Source organism: Leptodactylus fuscus, unplaced genomic scaffold (assembly GCF_031893055.1).
Source record: "Leptodactylus fuscus isolate aLepFus1 unplaced genomic scaffold, aLepFus1.hap2 HAP2_SCAFFOLD_324, whole genome shotgun sequence".
Taxonomy (NCBI): Eukaryota; Metazoa; Chordata; class Amphibia; order Anura; family Leptodactylidae; genus Leptodactylus; species Leptodactylus fuscus.
Window position 1 is genome coordinate 19,431 of NW_027440347.1, and position 24,825 is coordinate 44,255.

At 44.8% G+C, this 24,825-nt stretch overlaps 2 non-coding genes across 2 annotated transcripts; one reads left to right on the plus strand and one right to left on the minus strand.

The window, feature by feature from the left end:
* Positions 1–1,658: 1,658 nt before the first annotated feature.
* Positions 1,659–1,730, minus strand: TRNAA-CGC (transfer RNA alanine (anticodon CGC)). The gene has a single exon. It is a non-coding gene; the product is annotated as a tRNA-Ala (tRNA).
* Positions 1,731–3,174: 1,444 nt separating this feature from the next.
* TRNAA-UGC (transfer RNA alanine (anticodon UGC)) lies at positions 3,175–3,246 on the plus strand. Its single transcript has one exon. It is a non-coding gene; the product is annotated as a tRNA-Ala (tRNA).
* Positions 3,247–24,825: the final 21,579 nt, after the last annotated feature.

Genomic DNA, 24,825 nt, shown 5'->3' on the forward strand with positions numbered 1-24,825 from the left:
CTACAAACAAATACTAAATACATAGAGTGAATATAAATGATACTGTCACACTGTGCAAAACAATAATACCACCATATAGTGCACACGGATAATACTCCCATACTATACACATTAGTAGTGCTACCTGAGCTACATCCCCTATAGAAGGTGCATTAGTCTATATTGGGTTCACAAGGACACTAACAGCTCAGTGACATGTACCGCAGTTCCGTTTTGCACATTTCCGGTCTGGACGAAACCACCAGGAGATCTCATGAGACAAATCTCGCCAGGTTCCCCCAACAAATGCTCTCAGTGCTGCCCCCTCCTGGATTCAGCAATCTGCCTCCTAAGGCCTCACAGCAGATGTAAACTGGGACTGTCCTGGTGTCCCAAGAGGCCCCCGCTACCATAGGGCCCAGTAGGAGTGCACCATATGCCCTACTAGCAGTTACCCGCGACTTCGTCTGCGGGTTGGCGGTGGCGCTGAACCGCTTATATTTCTTGTCCCCCCATCTCTGCCCCCAGTTTCTTGTCCCCCCAGTTTTTTGTCCCCCCATCTCTTCCCCCAGTTTCTTGCCTCCCATCTCTGCTCACAGCTTCATGTCCCCCCCCCCTACATCGGCCCCAGTGTAGTTGGACTCACCTTGCCACGCTCCCCCGCCGCTCTCTCCGCTCGCTCACTGCACATAGTTGTCGGGCGGCTGGTTGCCTGTGGCATATATGAGGCAGAGCAGGGGCCTTGCGCTGCTTTCCTGGCTTGTCAGTCTTTCGCTGCACTGCGGAGCCGAGCCCTGGTCTACAAGGATCCGTATCCAATATGTGCTTACAAGCTGAAGTGGATACATGAATGTTTTTGTGTTTGAGTTGATTACATCCTAGGCAGGTAGACTGCAATAGAGGCGCCGGTATTATACAGTGCATTGCAGAATACCGGCGCCTCTATTGCAGCCTACCTGCCATACGCAGCCAGCCGCCCAACACCTATGAGCCGCGGGGGAGTGTGGCAAGGTGAGTCCAACTACACTGGGGTGATGTAGGGGGGGGGGGGGACATGAAGCTGTCCTCCCCGGGACACCCCCTCCCCAACCCCCTCCCCAACCCCCTGTCTCTGCTGCACTGACCTGTTATGTGGTGTGTCGGGTGCAGCAGCCTCCTCCTTAGCCATCCGCGAAGTGTGTAGGTGGCCTGGGATAGCTACGGCGCTGGGACCATGTGGGCTGCCGCCATCTTGCTCACTGTGTCCCTGCTGAATCGGCACGCCCACCTTCAGTCCCCAACCTATGGTGCCGCAGCCCTGGCTCCAGAACCCGCCCACAGCCTGCCATGCACCAATAGGAGGTGCGTGCACAGACCAGTGCTGGCAGAATGCCAGCTGCTACAGCCGTGCCAGAGGGTTTTTTGGAGGGTCACGGTGGCGATTTGGGGTGAGTGGCCCACATTTAAAGTAGCCTATTACCTTTTCCTGGGCAATATGTATGTGTGTGTGAAATTTCCCCAAAATCCATTCAGCCGTTTGGCTGTGATTGAGGAACAAACATCTGAACATTCAAACACACAAACATCCAAACTCACACCTTTATAATATTAATAGGATACGGGCAGATGTTTCCTGAATTCCTGCACATTTATCAGTTTTCTGGATCTTTGATGTTTTTGTAGGTGTTTATCACAAAACATGGAGATGCCGGGGATTGAACCCGGGGCCTCATACATGCGAAGCATGCGCTCTACCACTGAGCTACATCCCCTATAGGAAACCTCTACAAATACTCCAATTCCAGAGACAATATACTACGTGTAGCCCTATTGTGCTGATACTACTGGATATCATTATGTGATTAGTAAAGTGGAAATATACACTCACCGGCCACTTTATTAGGTACACCATGCTAGTAACGGGTTGGACCCCCTTTTGCCTTCAGAACTGCCTCAATTCTTCGTGGCATAGATACAACAAGGTGCTGGAAGCATTCCTCAGAGATTTTGGTCCATATTGACATGATGGCATCACACAGTTGCCGCAGATTTGTCGGCTGCACATCCATGATGCGAATCTCCCGTTCCACCACATCCCAAAGATGCTCCTCTATTGGATTGAGATCTGGTGACTGTGGAGGCCATTGGAGTACAGTGAACTCATTGTCATGTTCAAGAAACCAGTCTGAGATGATTCCAGCTTTATGACATGGCATTGCATTATCCTGCTGAAAGTAGCCATCAGATGTTGGGTACATTGTGGTCATAAAGGGATGGACATGGTCAGCAACAATACTCAGGTAGGCTTTGGCGTTGCAACGATGCTCAGTTGGTACCAAGGGGCCCAAAGAGTGCCAAGAAAATATTCCCCACACCATGACACCACCACCACCAGCCTGAACCGTTACCGATACAAGGCAGGATGGATCCATGCTTTCATGTTGTTGACGTCAAATTCTGACCCTACCATCCGAATGTCGCAGCAGAAATCGAGACTCATCAGACCAGGCAACGTTTTTCCAATCTTCAATTGTCCAATTTCGATGAGCTTGTGCAAATTGTAGCCTCAGTTTCCTGTTCTTAGCTGAAAGGAGTGGCACCCGGTGTGGTCTTCTGCTGCTGTAGCCCATCTGCTTCAAAGTTCGACGTACTGTACGTTCAGAGATGCTCTTCTGGCTACCTTGGTTGTAACGGGTGGCTATTTGAGTCACTGTTGCCTTTCTATCAGCTCGAACCAGTCTGGCCATTCTCCTCTGACCTCTGGCATCAACAACGCATTTCCGCCCACAGAACTGCCGCTCACTGGATGTTTTTTCTTTTTCGGACCATTCTCTGTAAACCCTAGAGATGGTTGTGCGTGAAAATCCCAGTAGATCAGCAGTTTCTGAAATACTCAGACCAGCCCTTCTGGCACCAACAACCATGCCACGTTCAAAGGCACTCAAATCACCTTTCTTCCCCATACTGATGCTCGGTTTGAACTGCAGGAGATTGTCTTGACCATGTCTACATGCCTAAATGCACTGAGTTGCCGCCATGTGATTGGCTGATTAAAAATTAAGTGTTAACGAGCAGTTGGACAGGTGTACCTAATAAAGTGGCCGGTGAGTGTATAAATGCCATATACCTGCCCATAATAATAATAATACCAATGTAATACTGCCATATAGGTGGTATGTAGTCTCAGAAACATGAGCATTTTCACACTGTGTATGAGGGGATGTAACTCAGTGGTAGAGCGCATGCTTTGCATGTATGAGGCCCCGGGTTCAATCCCCGGCATCTCCATGTTTTGTCTTACATAATAATCACTAAAAAGAGATAGGAGTGCACCATCTTCCCTATATTTAATGCGGCCCTGTATTCCCTGCTCATATAATACCGCCAGACAGTTCACCTATACCACCTTATCATATCCAGGGGCCCCTCCCAGATGTTTTGAGAGAGTTGGAGAATAACAGAGGGGCCTTGAGCCTCCTTGTGCACTTAGGCCCATGTATATCTGCCCTCCCCGCAGCCCCTGGAGCTATGATCTCCTCATTACACAATATACACATTTACATATATCTGCCATATATTGGAGCATTTGTTGGTGCGGTCGTGTATTTGGTGTAACTGCTACCTCTGTCTTACTTATCATTATAGGCTCCTAGATCACAAAATATTATTATATACAGTAAAAAAAGTAAAAACAATTTACACAATCTTTTTTTTTTTTTTTTTTTATTTACATTTTTTTTTTTTTTTTTAGGAAGAATTTGCCATGGAATAAAGTATATGGCACCATCCGGGTCTGGAGCTGCCGTGTCCTGTAACGGATTGTAGTTCAGGCTGTTCTTTTTCCAGGCTTGGATATTCTTTCTGGATAGAAAAAGATAAAATGTTATTATTTCTAAGTTACATGTCACATACATCTGATAGGGCGGAGGGAAAAGATGAAATATAGATGGCTTACCGTCCATAATTTTGGGATGTCTCTGTTCATAGCCCTTCATGGTGAGTTCACAACCAGGGCTGAATACAAGGCAGGATCCTCCCCTGAGGTTATTGTTGGTGCTTCATTGGACGAAGTGCTCACGGCACACGGGGCACAGAGAGTTGGAGTGCAGCCAGATCGAGATGCAACCCTGATGAAAGTTATGAGTACAGGGAAGCTCTGTGACTCGCTCTCCAATCTCATATTCAGTCATGCAGATTACACATGACTGGGCCTCCTCCTGAGATATTACCTCTCTAGTGGGTAAGTTCTGAATTTGCAGAGCTCTCTTGCTGAATCGAGGATACTCTCTTTCCAGCAAAAGAAGATATTGTGCATTTGGTGAAAGTGGTTGCATTTCCGTCATCCCACCTATGCCCAGCAGCCGAAGGAAGCTACTGAATACACGAGTTATAGGGTGGTGGTATACAGGAGATCTGCTTGGAATTGGAACCTCAGGGGGTCTGCGGCTGGGAGGAACCGGATTTGGCCGTTGAAATTCAGTGGTGTCAGCTGTGGATCCACTTGCTGAACGGTTGTTATCACTGCTACTCTCTCCTATTATTCTGGAGGGCTCTGCAGGGGCGGGTCTTAATGGAGAGCGGCTTCTTTCCCTGCTCTCTTCTAGTCCTCTGTGCTGTGGAGGAGCTCTGTCGCGTCTCCCTGTCCTCGCAGTGATAGGATTCCTGCTTCTTTGATGTCCAGTAGAAGGTTCTCCACAATGTCCTAGGGATGACCTCAGTCTATGGACAATTGCTGCCTGACCTGTAAATATATAAAGGTAACACATTTAGCCCATAGGAATGGATCCTGTTATTGCTAAGGGTTTTGAGGAGAAGAGACCCCAGTATAGTTAAGTTCAACAGTAACCTGAATAAAGATATATATCATTTACTGGATGAAGGGACGCCATCAACTAATATTGGACAAACTGGGCCCCATAATCACAAAACAATAAGTCGTCTGAATTTTTTTTTTATTCCCAATAAATAAATAAAAGAACTCCCAGCAATGTTAAATCCCCAATGCTAAGGGCTAGTTCACACGTAAAAACCGCCTGGCTTATTTTGGTCCCGAAAAAAACCGCTTCCTAATTAGGAAGCGTTGTTTTTTACCTTGAGGCGTTCTTTGGAGCGTTTTCTGGAGCAGTTTCCTCTCCCCTAAAGCGAATAGAAGGGAGGGAAAACTGCTAGCGGAAAAATGAAAGCTAGCAGTCTCCATAGACCACCATTGTATGGAGGCAGGTTTTGAGGTGAAATCTGCTGTCAAAATCTGCCTCATTGCCCCCCGTGTGAACTAGCCCTAACGGTCCCGCTGCTCATAGTGTATAGTAATCATACAGGGACCAAAACAATAATAATCTAATGGGGATTTATAGAGATTATTAGAAGCCTAATCTAATGCCAAACAAAGATCTTTGGGAGATATAATTGCCCAACCTGATAATTGCGGGGATTAATGCATGTCCATAGCATATGCCATTAAGAACAACAGGGAGGCATAGAAGGCACTCTCCCCAGTAAACACTAACCCCAATGGGCTGTTAGTTCCCTAAATTAACTGGAAACACAAGCAACAGCCTCTCCCTGTCATAGACTTGTATGTGCGCTGGCCACCAAGGATTAAAGCCCATAAGTTCCCTCTCCACACAGGTGAGCGCTAGCTTTCCCCCAACCAGGGCCGCGCCTCTGAGGCGAGGTCACGCAGCCGCCTCAGGCAGCACTTTCAAAGGGGCAGCAATTTTACCAGTTTATTTTTTTCCTTATTTTTTCTCTTAACCAGCCCAAGACAGGATGCCCTGAAAACAGATCTGAACAGTAATGTCCCAGATGTCACGTGGGGACGTCACGTCTGGAACATTGCCATATAGTCCTGAAGCCTGTGCTAGGAGTAACAATGGATCCCGGAGAGGTGAGTTACACTGTTTATTATGCTTCTTCACCTCCCCTGAGTCTCTGATTATTATACTCCGGGGTCTGAAAAGACCCCAGGGTATAATAATAGCGGCAGTTTCTCTCGGGGTTAGCCTTGTTTGTTCCGGTGCCCGTTCAAAGAGGGTAACCTCAGCAAAAACTCACTTTGCTGATCATATTGATGTATGCTTGAGCAGTTACTCTGTACTGCTGGAAAGCTGACAGTGCTTGTCCATAGACAAATATTATCTGGAGGGAGGGGGCGTTCCTCCCAGCTCACCCAGTACAGCGCAATAGGCACTGCTGTGGAGAAGGATGTACCTGAGTGACTGTCAGGAACGCCCTTCTGACTGTAAAGAGCTACGGTACCAGGGCCGATAGTTCTTTACCCGGGGCACAGATTGGGAAAGCCGACAGTGCGCTGAATTCAGATCATTGTCAGCGTTCCAGCAGTATATAGAATTGCCTACGCCCAAATCGGTGAAAGGTCCTCTTTAAGGGTCTGGGGGGTGGCAGTTTCTTTTCTGAACAAGGTAGTGATGGGAGATATGAAGAAACTGGACAGAACGCTAGCTAGTAGCGAAAAAAAGAAGCAACATGCCCTATCTGCGCAGAATCAGACGTGAATTCCATGGCTTGACCATTTATTCGGGCCTACACAGGAGTGGGTTGCCGCGATAGGAAGCTGATGCTGCATCTGCATTTCGTCGCGGAATGTTCAAATGGAATGTTCCGTGAAAAAGATATGAAGGTCACAGCTCTTAATATAGAAAAAATGATAATAATTTAGAAGTGCACTACTCACGTGTCAGAGCCGTCAGCGTTGTAGCAGGATTCCAAAAGATCGGTGCACGGATAATGGCTCTCTCGGCTAAGCCAAAATGCAGCAACAGGAAAAGACAAAAGGATATATCCAGCACTCGGAATCCGGCCTAATAAAAATAAAACTGAACTTTTATTAAGAAATGGTCATTCTTCCATTAAAAAATTATGATCATACAAGGGACATTAGCTTACCTCTCGTATGATCAAACAATTTTTAATGGAAGAATGACCAATTCTTAATAAAAGTTAAGTTTATTTTTATTAGGCCGGATTCCGAGTGCTGGATATATCCTTTTGTCTTTTCCTGTTGCGGAATGTTCCGTGACCTTTTCCTCCGTGTGAACATACCCTTTGAGTGGGGGGTTTAATGTTGTTGGGATTTCTTTTATTGATTTATTGGGAATAACAGTTATGTTTTAGACGGGTTATTGTTTTGTGATTATGGGGCCCAGTTTGTCAAATTGCCTGAATAAAGAACTTCTGTTTTCTATCATGGGCAGGGGTGGAATTCGGAGGAAAGTAAAACCCACCCCAAACGACTAGGAATGGAAAATGTGCTGTTTACCCTGAAACATTGCTCAGCAGAGCCCAGGGATAACTCCTCCCAGGAAATCTCCTCTAGGGTGGGGGGAATATTGTCTCTCTCTTCCTGAACAATTCACTTACCTTGATTCTCCGGTCGGCGCAGCCATGTATCATTGTCAGCTATCAGCTGACGCAGCTCTCGGGCGCTCATGGCTTAGTTACCAAGGCGGATCTGATGAAATATTAGAGAACTAAGTTCTCAGGTGGCTCCGATATTACTGGGCCCTGATCAAAGATCAGTAAGAATGAATGGAAGTAATCACTAGATATGTAGTACAAACTAGTTCGCTCTTCCAGAACCAAAGTGAAGTGTCAGCAAAAGCATCAACTCAAGAAATGGCTGTGATGTCACAGCGCTCAGGGTTTATATCCCCTCAGGGTTCCGTTATGACATCATCATATGCAAATATGTGCATTATGACATCATCATATGCAAATATGTGCATTATGACATCATCATATGCAAATGTGAACAGAACCTCACATAATAGGTAAGCAGATCCTAGTTTTATGACATCACAGAAGTAAGGTCATGTGACTGTGTGTGTGTGCAAAAAAAAAAAAATAATAATAATAATTTGAATTAAAATCTGGATGTGGCTATTTCTAGGTACCGTACCTATGAACTCCTGGCTATTTTTAGGTACCATCCGTGTACCGTGCCTATAAACTTAAATGAACTGCAGATGTATCATATTTATCCCAGTAAATTTTCACTTTATTAAGACATTTATGTTACAATGGCTAATCTTCCTCGCACTGCGGACATCCATCCACTCTATAACAATCTTCATGTAGTGTGGAACAACAAGAAAAACAAGTTGTCAATTTTTTAGACTTTTTCCCCAAATCAAAGTGGCAAATCAGACATTTCTCCATTTCCTTGCAATTTTTTTGTGTTTTGGTTGTTTCCCTTTTTCTCCTCTTTGTGGATACCTTCAGCCTGAAAAGGCACAACTACCTGCGGACGTGCAGATGAAGATTTGCAGCTTGTAGAAGGTGGTGTATTTCCATCAACTATATCCGGAACATTTGAAGTCTCAGCACCTGCAACATCTTGATGTACAGACTGGTTATATGACAAGCTGGGTTGTAATAACGAAGAACCTCGTCTGGCATTGTTTTGGATAACCTTGATTTCTTCCAAGTAGTTTAGAAAGGTTGAAGTTCCGTGATTAGATAAAATATCCGCCAACTGAGTTAGGGATTGGAACGGCGGATTGTACTTAGCAGTACTACTGAGTGGTTCTTCATCAATAGTCTCTTGTTCTTCCACAGCACAATATAAATCAAATTCTGTGTCTTCAAAACTAGGCTCAATTTGCAAATTTTCCCAGTATTTTTGTGGAAGCAGTTCCTATCATACAAAGGAATTGATTCGGTTTCTCTCATTAAAAGCATGTGTCTGCATGGAACACAATATTGTAGCCGGAAACTGCAGTTACACAAGTTAACAGAACTGTCGTAAGCTTTTGAGTGATCGCCATTGCATGTTTCGATTATGGAATTCTACAAAATTTGCAAATTTGGCTTCATCGTTTGAAAACTCTTTAGAACTTTGCAAAAGAACCGTACACCAACTTCTGTCATTTCCTGCGATGCTGAATCAAGGTGAGTTTGCAATGGCGGATCAATTATTCTAAATGTTTTAAGCGACTGTTGAATCTGTTTATGCTGTAATCAGTTATCTATGAACGTTATGAGTTCTCAAGAAGAAAAAAAGTTACCTGGCGCCCGTATATAGAAAACCCTGGAAGGGGGCTGAAAATAGGCAGTTGCAGCTCTTACCCGGACACCAACCAATGAGGTGGTGGAGGTTAATGAACAAGAAAAATAAAACCCGGGATATCTATAGAGCGCTACTGTGTGACAATAAAACAGAAGCCAATTGCATGCAAAAATAAAACCAAATTATTGAGTCTTTATTGATTCCAATTGACAGTAGAAAAATATGCAAAAATGTAGGCTACGCGTTTTGGGCGTCTTCCTCAGGCCACTAAAACAATAGTAGTAAAAAATACACAGATCAGCAGATTGCCAAAACTTAAAAATATTACAAATATAGAAACAGTCTATGGTATGTTCAGAGCAGGAAACAAGTTGTAATGTCACAAACATGTTATATACAAAGTTAAAAACTGAGACAGTAGTCTTATCTTACATTCAGTCAATCAAAGGTTCACATGTAGAGTAAATCTGTAATAAGTTATATCAGAGGATGTTACTCACAGATGTCCTGAACTGTCAGAGCATAGGAATCAGCTAACCTGCGCTCCAGACAGCCAGAACTAAATAGACTACCTGGGCGACGCCTAGGCCTCGTGCATCACAGGGAGCAGGCGTTTACAGGTGGATATGATTACGAGGAGGTGTATACGGGTGTGGAGGTGTATACAAGTGAGGAGGTGCGCCATATACATATACACAAACAGACGCACACATATAAACACATACATATACATACACACACACACACACCTACACAAAATCTCACAATTAGCGAATGATTATAAGGAGGTGTATACAGGGGTAAAGGTGTATACAGGTGAGGAGGTGCGCCACATACACATACATATACACATACAGACGCACATATATATACACACATACATACACACACACACAGTGCTGCATATAATGGTGGTCATGTTTTGATAATATTCGTACATATATATTAAAATTGACATTAAAGCATATCGGAAAGACATGGCTATGGTTATGTGAAACAATACTGGATAAATTGGATTTATGAATCAAGCAATTTAACTAAGCTAAAAAATACAAATGTACGCTTATATGAACACACCCATATAAATAGTGGCATATGACAATAATACAAACAAGAAGAAGAGACAAAAATGTATTAATTATAAAGGTAGAAAAGGTTGAGTACCGAGGATTAACCTAATGCCTAAAGCCCAGATAAGGGGATATGGAGGTCTTGTTTCCAGAATAAATGGACTGACAAATGTATGATGCAGGCTTATATACATACATATATAAAAATAATCGTAATTGATGTTAGACTGAGGATTCCACCACATCATTCAGACCGTGTGGATAAAGGGTGTTCAATTTATAGATCCAATAGGATTCACATTGTCTAAGTCTTCGAAAATGGTCCAGGATGGAATCAGGTATATGTTCTATGGGCAGAATTACTGTGTTGCTAAAATTGCAATTGTTCATTACTCTGTAGTGGGCAGATACAGAATGTTTCTGGTACCCTTTATTGATATTAGACCTATGCCTGTTTACCCTACAATGGAATGGTTGGATGGTGCGTCCGATATATTGGAGATTGCACGGGCATTCGAGTAAATAGATGACATATTTGGTGGTACAGTTAAGTATAGTCTGTATCTGAAATGTTTCTTGGGTTATGTTAGATTTGAATGATATTGCTTTATGGTGTATGTTCTTGCAGCATAAGCATCGGGTGTGTCCACATTTGTACACTCCTGGTGCTGTTAGGGGAGATGTTATACTCAGAGGTTTAGGGTTGCGGAGCCTGCTGGGGGCAAGAATGTTCCGCAAGGTGGTCGACCTTCTGAAGGTGACCCTGGGATGAGCGGGGAGGGCTCGATTGAGGAATGGGTCACTACGTAACATGTTCCAATGTTTGGATAATATTGCTTTGATCTGTTTGTGGTCAGAATTAAAGGTTGTAATGAAGTTATTGCATACTTCAGAGGGTGTGTTATTTATCAAATGAGAAGTTTTGTCTTCATTTTTATCAGTATGACAGGTAGACTGACTTAGCTGTGAAGCCCTCCGGTAAGCGTTATCCACTAGAGGTTTAGGGTATTTTTTCTCCCTGAATCTATGTTTGAGAATGTTTGCTTGTTGATGGTATGTGGTGTCAATATCTCAGTTTTTTCGCACCCGTTTGAATTGGCTATATGGAATATTGCGCAGCCAAGGGCCATAATGGGCACTGTTGAATTCTAAATAGCTATTAACATCTACTTTTTTAAAATGAGTGGCCGTAGATAGGGTCCCATCTGGAGTGATGGAAATAAGCAAATCAAGGAATTCAATAGTGGTGGTGGAAAACTGATGCGTGAAAGAAAGGCCTAAATTATTGTCATTAAGTGTAGAAATGAATTGATGTGCTGATGATTCATCTCCCTTCCAAATGAAGATGAGATCATCAATATATCTCCTAAATAGGGCTATGTGGGTATGAAAGTAATGTGAATGGTAAATATAGGTCTCCTCAAACAGTCTCATATAGAGGTTTGTGTAGGATGGAGCGAATCGCGTCCCCATGGCGCAGCCCCTGGTTTGTCTATATACCTTATCCTGAAATGAAAAAATATTATGATTCAAAATAAAATCTATACCCGCCAGTATAAACTGTTTTTGGTGCGTAGGCATGGATGGATTGGATGATAGAAAATGATCAATAGATCGGAGGCCCTCCTGGTGGGGAATATTGGTATATAATGCTGACACGTCAGCAGTGAGTAATGACCACTGTGTGACTTGGTTATGCTGACTGTTAACTTGGTGAAATTCTCTAATCAATTGTGCGGAGTCTTTTAGATATGATGGTAATTGAATGACTAATGGTTGTAAATGTAAATCTATAAAATGTGTGTATGATTTTGATGATGACGTTATTAGTTCTTTCATGCAAATAGTCACTGTTGGTAAGCTTCGAAACTTTTCCTGAAGATTAGAGATGAGCAAACGCCGTTCGATCGAATAAGTATTCGATCAAATATCATGGCGTTCGATGTATTCTTTCACAATCGAATACCAGGCCGCATACGCAGTAAAAATTCGTATCCCCTCCCACTTTCCCTGGCGTGTTTTTTGCACAAATAACTGTGCAGGGGAGGTGGGACAGGAACTACGACAATGGAGGCAGTGAAAAAAATAGAAAACACCCATTGTGATGTTGTTATAAGTATGTTCTGTATGTTCTGTTCTGCTTACTTATTCTGCTTTGTCTGCCTAGCAACAGTGAGGTAGTAATGGGGGAGGAGCTGAGCTTAGGGGGAGGAGTTGTTAGACAGGGAGCCATGATGGAGCATGGAATAAAGGGTTCTGATCTACAAGAGTAACCATCTCATAGTGGACTTATTCCAGAAGACCTGCATCCTCACTACAACACTACAATTGGCGACGAGGATTAAGAATCATCAGCTAAAGGTATTTCCCTGCTACAGAAAACTGTTTACAAGACTGCAATCCTAGCACCAGCCATGGCCTGCTTACCCTCCTTTGCTGCATTTGATGTGCACCAGCCCCAAGCAAACTTAGCAGCATGCTGGAATAAATGGCTGAAACGCTTTGAGATATTCCTGCAAGCAATGAACATTACTGACAATGCAAGAAAGAAAGCCATGTTATTACACTATGCAGGGGAGCAAGTCTATGATATCTTCACAACTCTGCCCAATACAGGGGAGGACAGTGACTATGATCTATGCAAAGCAGCGCTAACTAAGCATTTCTCTCCATACATAAATGCAGCTTTTGAAATTTTCAAGTTTAGACAGTCAAAACAGTCAGCAACAGAAACCATTGATGAATATCATGTCCGCTTAAGACAACTTGCAGCTTACTGTGAATTTGCTGATATAGACAAGGAAATTCTGATGCAAATCATACAAGGTTGTGTGTCCTCTAAGTTAAGGAGACAAGCACTCAGAGATCCCACCATGACTTTAGCAAAGCTACTGGACATTGCACGTATTCATGATGCAGCAGAGAATCAAGCTAAACTTATAGAGAACACAGACTGTATACCAGAGCAGCCATCTTCTGTAGCAAAGCTCACTCAGAAGCCACATGTGCCTCACACACAGGCTGCAGCCTGCTACAACTGTGGAGGTCCTTATCCTCATCAGAAACCATGCCCAGCACAGGGAGGAACTTGTCATAACTGTGGGAAACTAAATCACTTTGCAAAAGTCTACAGATCAAAATCACAATCTTCTCTCTCTGCTAAACAAGCCTTGCCACAGAAAGTTCAAGCAGTGCAGTCGGTGTCCCCTGCTGATCAGCCCAGCAGCACCTACTTATTCTCAGTGACTGAGGGGTCTCACAATGTGCATGCAATGTCTAATCCCAAACAAGTCATCTTAATACATGGCAATCCGGTGGAGACACTGGTAGTTACAGGGGCGTCTGTCAATGTTATTAGTCATGCCACTTATAGCCAGCTAAAGAACAAACCTGCTTTGCAATGTACTAACCTGAAGATATTTCCTTATGGTTCAGCTACTGCATTACCCCTATGTGGCAAATTTCAGGCATTGCTAACGGCTGATGGGAAATCCATCACGGACACTTTCTATGTAGTGGAGTGTTCTGCAGACACTCTTCTGAACTGCAATAGTGCGGTATCTCTGGGCCTAGTGAAACTGGCAAACAGCGTAACACACTCTTCTGTCCAAACTATTATGCAGAAATATCCTCAACTCTTTCAAGGCCTAGGAAAGCTGAAAGACTTTCCAGTGAAATTACACATTGACCAGTCAGTCCAGCCGTCAGTTCAACCTCACAGGCGCATCCCATTCCATGTCCGCAAGCTGGTGGAGAAAGAGCTACAAGACCTTGAGACAGATGATGTTATTGAACGTGTCGAGGGCCCAACTCCCTGGGTCTCACCAATTGTTGTTGCGCCTAAACCTAAGCAGCCTGGTAAAATCAGGTTATGTGTGGATATGCGACATGCCAATCGAGCCATTCAAAGAGAAAGGCATATTACGCCTACCATTGATGATATTCTCACAGATCTAAATGGTGCAAAAGTATTCTCAAAAATTGATCTAAAATCTGGTTATCATCAGCTTGAATTGCATCAAGACTCCAGATATATCACAACTTTTAGCACTCAAGAAGGTTCAAGAGGCTGAATTTTGGCATTTCATCGGCTGCAGAAATCTTTCAGAATGTTATCAGGCAAGTTCTTTCAGGAATACTTGGAGTCCTCAATGTTAGTGATGACATCCTTATCTTTGGCACAACCCAAGAGGAACATGACAATCACCTAGAACAAGTCTTTCAGAGACTGCAAACCTGCAATTTAACTGTTAATCCATCAAAATGCGAATTCAACAAGACGTCATTGAATTTTTTTGGCTACATTTTTTCTGAAAATGGTGTTTCTGCAGACCCTGAGAAAGTAGCTGCCATAACCTCTGCTAGCCAGCCACAAAATGTCTCAGATGTTCGAAGTTTTCTTGGTCTGGTCACATACTGTGGACGATTCATACCTGATCTGGCTACTGTTTCTGAACCCTTACGACAACTCACTAAAAAGGATACTCCTTAGTCATGGACAGTTGAACATCAATCAGCTTTTGATACACTTAAGTCCAGTCTTTCTAGTGACACAGTCATGGCCTATTTTGACCCACTAAAGTCTACTGAGCTTATTGTGGATGCCAGTCCTGTAGGCCTTGGTGCAATTTTAACTCAGGTGTCCAAAACTGGCAGTATCTCCACAGTCTCCTATGCAAGCAAGGCTTTAACAGAAACGGAACAGCGCTATTCTCAAACTGAGAGGGAAGCTCTCGCAGTTGTATGGGGATGCCTTCATTTTCATCTTTACCTCTTTGGTCGTCCATTCACAGTGATCAGTGATCATAAACCACTCATTCCAATCTTCAATAAACATTCATCAAAGCCACCCCCACGACTTGAACGCTGGCTACTCCGCCTGCAGAACTATCGCTTTCACTTGAGATATGAGGCAGGAGCTGGGAACCCTGCAGACTATTTTTCAAGACACCCTTCACCACAGTCTACCAAAGATGACTTGCCTGCCACTGTCTTAGCTGAGGAACATGTAAATTTCATTGTTACACACTCTGTGCCAAGAGCAATGACCCTCGAAGAAATTAAACATGCGGTGGATTCTGATCCCCAACTTCAGTTGGTAATTGACACTGTTCGGTCTAAGAACTGGAACTCTTTTCTAGCTGAGACTCGTCTTCAACCGCAGGGCCAAACAGCATATTTGCAGGCCTTCTTTAATGCAAGACACTCTCTTTCTGTATCTGACTCAAACATACTACTGCGGGACAACCGCCTGGTCATTCCTCAGAAACTTCAGAGTAGAGTGATCGATCTGGCCCATGAGGCCCATCAAGATATAGTTAAAACAAAGCAATTACTTAGGGAGAAAGTATGGTTTCCTGGACTAGATAAACAAGTGGAAGCACTTATTGCCACATGTATACCTTGCCAAGCAACTACGGTGGACCATAGCCGAGCACCAGTACAAATGACACCTCTGCCAGACAATCCATGGACTGCTGTGAGTGTTGATTTCTGCACTTTGCCAGATCATTCCTATTTACTGGTTGTCATAGATGATTTTTCTAGGTTTCCAGTCATTGAACCCGTTTCCACCACCTCTGCAAGAGCTGTCATACCAAAACTGGACAAAATCTTTTCTGCATATGGCATGCCTGAAACAGTGAAGACTGACAATGGGCCACCTTTCAATAGTGCAGATTTTCAGTCTTTTGCAACTTATCTTGGTTTTAACCACAGGAAAATAACTCCTTACTGGCCTCAAGCCAATGGTGAAGTGGAGCGCTTCATGCAATCTATCAACAAAACTCTTTGGATTGCTACCATGGAACACAAGGATTTGCAGCAAGAATTGTACAGGTTCCTTAGACAGTACAGAGCCACCCCACACTCTACTACAGGAACTCCGCCAGCGACTGCGCTTTTCGGCAGGCCTTTGCGCATTAAGCTTCCAAACATCCCAGTAGTTCACGTCCAGACTCCATTGGTCCTCAATGATTCCCTTGCCAAAGGCAGGATGAAAAGATATGCAGATAAGAGAAGTTGTTGCTTCAAACAGCTGTATGTGGGAGACTGGGTCCTGGTTAAAAGGCTGAGACCCAGTGACAAGTTATCATCCCCTTATCATCCAGAACCCTTTCAAGTCACACACGTCAAAGGTACCATGGTTACTGCTCAACGCCAGGGTCATCAAGTGACACAAAATGTCTCCCATTTTAAAAAGCTTCGTGACTACAACCCAGGAGCCAGTGCAGAGGAGACAGATGATGAGGACATTTCACCGGGTACAACTGGTTCAGCAACACCAACAAGAGATACGGAAAATTCACAGACTGTTTCTGATAACGAGATGTCTCAACGCTACCCGACAAGGATAAGTCGAAGGCCACCAACGAACCTCAGGGACTATGTTCTGCAGTAAAATGTTCTTTTCAGTTCGGACCTTTTATTTATTGTTCATTTATAATGTTTGCATTTTATTTTTTTTTATAAGAAGGGGAGAGATGTGATGTTGTTATAAGTATGTTCTGTATGTTCTGTTCTGCTTACTTATTCTGCTTTGTCTGCCTAGCAACAGTGAGGTAGTAATGGAGGAGGAGCTGAGCTTAGGGGGAGGAGTTGCTAGACAGGGAGCCATGATGGAGCATGGAATAAAGGGTTCTGATCTACAAGAGTAACCATCTCATATTGGACTTATTCCAGAAGACCTGCATCCTCACTACAACACTACACCCATTGTCTGCCGAAAACATGTGCCCTCCCATTCATAAGAACGGCCGCCGCCCTATTCGACATTTTTGCCGTCAGACATATGGAGAGAAACATATCTGCTGAGGGCTAGATAGAAATTAGCTTCATATAGGCAGGGAAGAAGTAATGAAGAAAGCCAACAGCTCTTCTCAGAGCTATACACTGTAGGGACATCAGTCCAGCTTTCCCCGGACGGTGGAAAACAGGGATACACAACAGATACAACTTCATATATAGCGGAGAAACAGCTTTCATTTTTAGCTGTCCGCACACAGAATAGCCGGAATCCATAGCAGTGACTAATTCATATAGAGATGAAAAAAGCCCTGAATTTTATTTTATTTTATTTTTTTTTTTTGGGGGGGCCCTGAAACATAGCAGCAATCCACAGCAATTACAAGTTCATATAGCTGGAAAAAGCCTTGAATTTTGGGGGGGCCTGAAACAGCAGCAATCCACAGCAGTTACTTCTTGCTACATACGTGCTAAACAGCTTTTCAGGCTGTGTAACCCCAAAACAAGGATACAGAGCAATTAGTTCAGGCTATGTACGCTCAATCCAGATATTCAGGGTGTCTACCCCCAAAACCTAGGTGGGAGACCCAGAAATTCAGTCACGCTATATCAGCTCAATCCAATTTTTAAGGGTCTACCCCCAAAAGCTAAGTGTGATACACAACAATTCACTCAGGCTATATCAGCTCAATCCAATTTTTTTTTCAATCCAGTATTGTTTGCTCTCCATGATGTGAACTATGCCTTTGTCTCTTGAAAAGCAACCCAACATGAAGTCAGCCATGTGTGCCAGTGTGTTCCAAACCAAAATTTGACTGGTGCAAAAGTATGGGCACCTCAACAGAAAAGTGCCATTAATATTTAGTGATCCTCCTTTTGCAAAGATAACAGTCTCTAGTCGCTTCCTGTAGCTTTTAATCAGTTCCTGGATACTGGATGAAGGGATTTTGGACCATTCCTCTTTACAAAACAATTCAAGTTCAGTTAAGTTTGATGGTCGCCGAGCATGGACAGCGCGCTCTCAAATGATCTGAAAACAGCAGTCTGTAAGCGTATATGTCTTGTATCCGAATACACTGGCGATCAGTCATTGGCTCTTAAATTTCAACATCTTCTTAGGTTTCGATTCCCAGAAAATAATACTGTCTTTCTTGTAAACCACATGACAATCGTGTGCGTCAGCATTTGGGTGCGGTACTGGATACAGGCGCCATCTTAATGTGTATAAGGTATAATAAGCTTGCATAGAGAAAAATATAATTTCTTAAGCAGTATAAGAGATATATAAAAACAGGAATATATGGGTTTACCTTCACAACGCTATATCAGCTCAATCCAATTTTTAAGGGTCTACCCCCAAAAGCTAAGTGTGATACACAGCAATTTAGTCAGGCTATATCAGCTCAATCCAATTTTTAAGGGTCTACCCCCAAAAGCTAAGTGTGATACACAGAAATTCAGTCAGGCTATATCAGCTCAATCCAGTTTTTTTTTCAATCCAGTATTGTTTGCTCTCCATGATGTGAACTATGTCTTTGTCTCTTGAAAAGCAACCCAACATGAAGTCAGCCATGTGTGCCAGTGTGTTACTTGGCATGACTTTGCTACCCCCAACTGTAAGGGTCACTCTCCATTTCCTCCATTTTTCACTCCCCTTCACACCATCCATGCTGAAGCAATGGGATGCACTAAGGTGCACCCTCATGCCTCTTGTGGGACAGTGACATGAAATGCCACTTCATCCCCCTCATCTTCCTCCACCAGCCAACGGTGCGAAGATGACAGGAGTGCGCTATGAATGTTTTCTGCCTAGTAGAGGCTACTTCTCACTTATGAAAATGGCCACACTTTGACCAGTATATCAGGCACAATAGTGTAGGTTTCAAAGAACCTTTACACCAACAAATTGAAAACGTGGTCCATGTGTTGACCGTGTTTGAGTCTTGAAAGCTCCAGATCTGCTACAAGGTTTCGGCCATTATCACATATGCAAAAATGCCTGGCCCCAGGTGCAGCAGGGAAAAACACATTGCCATCTCAGCCAGGATGGCATCCCTGACCTCGGAGGCAGTGTGCCGTCTGTCCCCCAAGCTGATGAGCTTCAGCACGTCCTGCTGACATCTCCCCACGCCAGTGTTACAGCGTTTCCATCTTGTAGCTGGGGTGGAGGTTGCAGCGCAGTAGGCTTTCAGATAACCTGTGGCATGAATTTTGGGATGGGAGAGGAAATAGGCCACCCCAGTTTGCACACCCGGCCCAGACTCCCCTACATTCACCCTGCGTGTCATTAAAGATAAGCAGCATCCCTTACCACAGGCGCTTGTCCATGCGTCGGTGGTCAAGTGGACCTTGCAGCAAAGCGCGGAGCTCTGGGCCCGACTGATGTTATGGGACACGTGCAGGCGCAAGGCAGGGACAGCAAACCAAGAGAAGTAGTAACGGCTAGGCCCAGCATAGGGAGGTGCCCCAGCTGCCATCTGGTGACGGAAGGCCTGGGTATCCAGAAGCATAAACGTCAACATCTCCAGGGCCTGCAGTTTTTCAATGACGCCATTAAAGGCTTGGGCATGTGGGTGGCTTGCATTGTACTTCTGCCTGCAATGAAACACCTGGGAGATGGGGAGTGGCTGGGAAGAAGCGCATGATTGTGCAGGCCAAAAGGGCGGATCAGCGTGAACTCCCCAATGTGTCAGAGACAGATGTGTAGGTGTCCTTGCATCATATCCTTGCACCATACTTTGCTTGATTGGACTTTGATTTTGTGCCAAAAAGTGGTCAAGACAGCGATCCCTCAGCTAATCCCGTTACACCGTCCATTGCCAACTGCAGCACTGAAGTTACCATCACTGGAAGTGGTACAACGTCTTTCTCTGCATTTAGCCATGCTGGATGCTATGCTAGCTGTCTACACTTGGTTGCTTCCCGGTTCTCTTAATGCATATTGCTAAGGGGACTCAGATGTGTTTCTCGGCACTGAGGCCACCACCTCTGAGATCCCAAAGGAAGTTGACAAGAGATGTGTAGTACAGAAAAACAGATGAGAAAATACAGTCCTATGAAAAAGTTTGGGCACCCCTATTAATCTTAATCATTTTAGTTCTAAATATTTTAGTGTTTGCAACAGCCATTTCAGTTTGATATATCTAATAACTGATGGACACAGTAATATTTCTGGATTGAAATGAGGTTTATTTTAATAACAGAAAATGTGCAATATGCATTAAACCAAAATTTGATTGGTGCAAAAGTATGGGCACCTCAACAGAAAAGTGCCATTAATATTTAGTAGATCCTCCTTTTGCAAAGATAACAGTCTCTAGTCACTTCCTGTAGCTTTTAATCAGTTCCTGGATCCTGGATGAAGGGATTTTGGACCATTCCTCTTTACAAAACAATTCAAGTTCAGTTAAGTTTGATGGTCGCCGAGCATTGACAGCCCACTCTCAAATGATCTGAAAACAAAGATTGGTCAACATAGTTGTTCAGGGGAAGGATACAAAAAGTTGTCTCAGAGATTTAACCTGTCAGTTTCCACTATGAGGAACATAGTAAGGAAATGGAAGACCACAGGGACAGTTCTTGTTAAGCCCAGGAGTGGCAGGCCAAGAAAAATATCAGAAAGGCAGAGAAGAAGAATGGTGAGAAGAGTCAAGGACAATCCACAGACCACCTCCAAAGAGCTGCAGCATCATCTTGCTGCAGATGGTGTCACTGTGCATCAGTCAACAATACAGCACACTTTGCACAAGGAGAAGCTGTATGGGAGAGTAATGAGAGAGAAGCCGTTTCTGCAAGCACGCCACAAACAGAGTCATCTGAGGTATGCAAAAGCACATTTGGACAAGCCAGCTTCATTTTGGAAGAAGGTCCTGTGGACTGATGAAACAAAGATTGAGTTGTTTGGTCATACAAAAAGGCGTTATGCATGGCGTCCAAAAAAACAGCATTCCAAGAAAAACACTTGCTACCCACTGTAGAATTTGGTAGAGGTTCCATCATGCTTTGGGGCTGTGTGGCCAATGCCGGCACCGGGAATCTTGTTAAAGTTGAGAGTCGCACGGATTCCACTCAGTATCAGCAGATTCTTGAGAATAATGTTCAAGAATCAGTGACGAAGTTGAAGTTACGCCGGGGATGGATATTTCAGCAAGACAATGATCCAAAACACCGCTCCAAATCGACTCAGGCATTCATGCAGAGGAACAATTACAATGTTCTGGAATGGCCATCCCAGTCCCCAGACCTGAATATCATTGAACATCTGTGGGATGATTTGAAGCGGGCTGTCCATGCTCGGCGACCATCAAACTTAACTGAACTTGAATTGTTTTGTAAAGAGAAATGGTCTAAAATACCTTCATCCAGGATCAAGGAACTGATTAAAAGCTGCAGGAAGCGACTAGAGGCAAAAGGAGGAGCTACCAAATATTAATGTCACTTTTCTGTTGAGGTACCCATACTTTTGCACCGGTCAAATTTTGGTTTAATGCATATTGCACATTTTCTGTTAGTACAATAAACCTCATTTCACTCCTGAAATATTACTGTGTCCATCAGTTATTAGATATATCAAACTGAAATGGCTGCTGCAAACACTAAAATATTTAGAACTAAAAATGATTAAGATTAATTTGAGTGCCCAAACGTTTTCATAGGACTGTAAGTGTAGGCTGTAGAGCACAGAGGAATCGGAGAGAACAGAGCTGGGGCCGGCCAGGTATTCCCATAACATGCGCCTATACTTGTCCCTCCTGGTGACACTAGGCCCCTCAGTAGCAGTAATTTGGCCAGGGGGGCCATTAACGCGTCCCAGACCTAGTAATAAGTCTTGCAACAGGGGGTATGCCTTTGCCTGTAGCCACCGTTTTTGCTGCTTAGCTTGCCTCCACATCTACACTGCTTTCACCCCTAGATATCACCCCAGTCTATGCCTCTGCTTCTAACCACCTGTTTTGTTGATTAGCTAGCCTCCACATCTACACTGCTTTCTCCCCTAAACATCACCCCAGTCTATGCCTCTGCTTCTAGTCACCTTTTTTGTTGATTAGCTAGCCTCCACATCTACACTGCTTTCGCCCCTAAACATCACCCCAGTCTATGCCTCTGCTTCTAGCCACCTTTTTTTGTTGATTAGCTTGCCTCCACATCTACACTGCTTTCGCCCCTAGACATACATCACCCCAGTCTATGCCTCTTCTTCTAGCCACTTTTTTTGTTGATTAGCTAGCCTCCACATCTACACTGCTTTTGCCCCTAAACATCACCCCAGTCTATGCCTCTGCTTTTAGCCACCTTTTTTGTTGATTAGCTTGCCTCCACATCTACACTGCTTTCGCCCCTAGACATACATCACCCCAGTCTATGCCTCTTCTTCTAGCCACTTTTTTGTTGATTAGCTTGCCTCGACATCTACACTGCTTTACCCGCTAGACATCACCCCTGTCCATGTCGAGTCGGTGGCCTCGTTGTCCACCAACTCCTCTTACAATTGCTCAATGTCCCCTTACTGCAAACCGCACATAACCACAGCTCGGGCTTGGTCTGCGTTGTACCCTACACCCTGCTTAACGCAGCTGCCATATCCAGAGTTGTGATGAGCGCATGCTAATGTTTTGTGTCCAGTGGAAAGGATGGGAAAGGATTTCACATAAGTCTGCCACCCATGGAAACTCATGGTGCAGAAACTGGGGGAGCTGACTCTGAGGAACCTTTGGGTTTTGGACATGGTACTCCATCAAAGGTCTCTGCTGCTCACACACTCTATTCTGGCAGATGGAGGCGTTGCTGGAGGCTTTGGAGGCTAGCAGAAGCTCCTGTACACTTGCGAAAGTGGACGCACCAGCGCTGCACTTTCACCAGTAGCTCGTGTACATTTGGGTATGTTTTCAAAAAACGTTGCACCACTAAGTTAGACGTGGGCCAGGCATGGAACGTGTTGGAGGCTGGCAAGCTCCATAGCCGCTACCAGGTTCCTGCCGTTATCACACATGACAAACATGCCTGGCCCCAGGTGCAGCAGGGAAAAAGACATTTCCATCTCAGCCAGGATGGCATCCCTGACCTTGGAGGCAGTGTGCTGTCTGTCCCCCAAGCTGATGATCTTCAGCGCGGCCTGCTGACGTCTCCCCACGTCAGTAGCTGAGGTCGATTCAACGGCGGAGGAGGAGGAGAGTGGTGTTTCAGCAGTCCTGCCAGGAACATTGGGCGGGGAGACAAAGCAGGCTGCCAAAGAATCTTGTGTTTTGCTTGAAGAAGAGACCATCTTAGTCTGACTGCTGGTTGCTTTTGCTGCAGCATGTGGAGTTGTGTCTGTCAGCCTTGTGATATACTCCTCATTCTGGATCCCATTACTTTCAACAGTCTCTAAAGTCTTTGGACACTTTGAGTTTTGTTCAGTTCCAAAGGACTCTGTGTTTAGATTTGGCTCAGTTGCAGCTCCAGGACATGCCTTTGAAGGCAAGGGTTCGTTTAGTGGCTCCATCTCAGCAGGATGATGATGGTGAACTTACTCCCCCCTGGTGTCCACTTACCTCCAGAGATGGCTGGTCCGGTGCCTTCCTTGTTCCTTGCCTCGCTGCCGCTCCACGCTGCTCTTCTCCCTTCGCTGCCCCTCCCTGCCAGGTTAGGAGAGTGTGGGCGGGTTAGGAGAGTGTGGGCGGGTACTGGGAGGGGAGACGTCACGTCTCCCCGCCCTGTACCCGCCCACACTCTCCTAGGCCGCAAGACCCGCCTACCTAGCGCTTTAAACACTAACCTGGGAGGCGGGGCAGCGAGGCAAGAAGAAGGAGGGCACCGGAGCAGCCATCTCTAGAGGTAAGAAGCTGCTAGAAATGTTTAGTTTAGCCTCCCATTCGAATGAATGGAGGCAGCCGGCGCGCAGGGGGTTAAGGCTATGTGCCGGCTGCTTCCATTCATTCCTATGGAACTGTAGCGGAGCCTTCACACTGAGTATACAGCGGATACTCAGTGTGAAGGCTAAGCAAAGCATTGTCGGAAAAGATCACCGATCTCGATCCCACATAAATAGATCGTGTTCGGAATTCCGATGGTGAAATTTTCTCGATCGCCGATCGGAATCAGATCTTTCCGAACATGATCGCTCAACCCTACCTGATAGCTAATTTGGAAGGGCTCATGTTAAGGGCTAGAAAAGTGAATTTTGAAAGGTCTTACCACATCTCACACACACACACACACACACACACGGGTGAACCTGCTCCTTTCGCCGCCCGAGGCGAAGTACAGAAAGCCGCCCCCCCCCGCACCGGGAGGAGGGGCAGACCGGGGGCGTGGCTTAGCGGAGGGGGCGTGGTGTCTCGAAAGGGGTCAGGGCTTAGCGCCGTTCGCCGGCAGAGAGCAGGCCCGGAGACTTCCTGCGCTCTGCCTGAGCATGAGGGGAGGCTGCTGAAGCAGCGCTGCTCCAGTGGCCTCCCCAAACCACCGCTCTGTGCTAAGCCAGTCCAGGACAGCTTGTCCTGGACTGGCTTGGGTTAGCAAAAATGCCACCCTCCCTGAGGCCCTGGCATAGTGCCGCCTGAAGCGCTCGCTTCAGGTCGCCTCATGGGAGGTGCGACACTGCACACACACACATCCACAATGACAGTTGAGGGTGGGTACTGTTGGATTTCCCATTGCTTATTCCATCTGTGATTGTAATGGGCAATGTGATTTAAAGGGGTGCTTGTTAATGTTTTTTTAGCTTAAATTTGGGTTTGTGTCCATCCATTTGGGGAGTAAAGAAGGTTTCCAGATATTTTCCCACTTTGGTAGAGGTTTTTTTGAATGTGCAAAGTGTGTAGTTGTTAGGCTATGATAGTGGGGTAATAGAGGGACATTGGTGTGTTAGATGTCCCCAGACATGCTTCCCCTGCTGTCCCAGTTGCATTGCAGACGTGTTGGCATCGAATGGTGGGATCCCCTGAAACGAAGCATTTTCTCCCATAGACTATAATGGGGTTCGATATTCGTTCGAATAGTCAAATATTGAGATGCTATTCGTAACGAATAACGAATAGAGATGAGCGA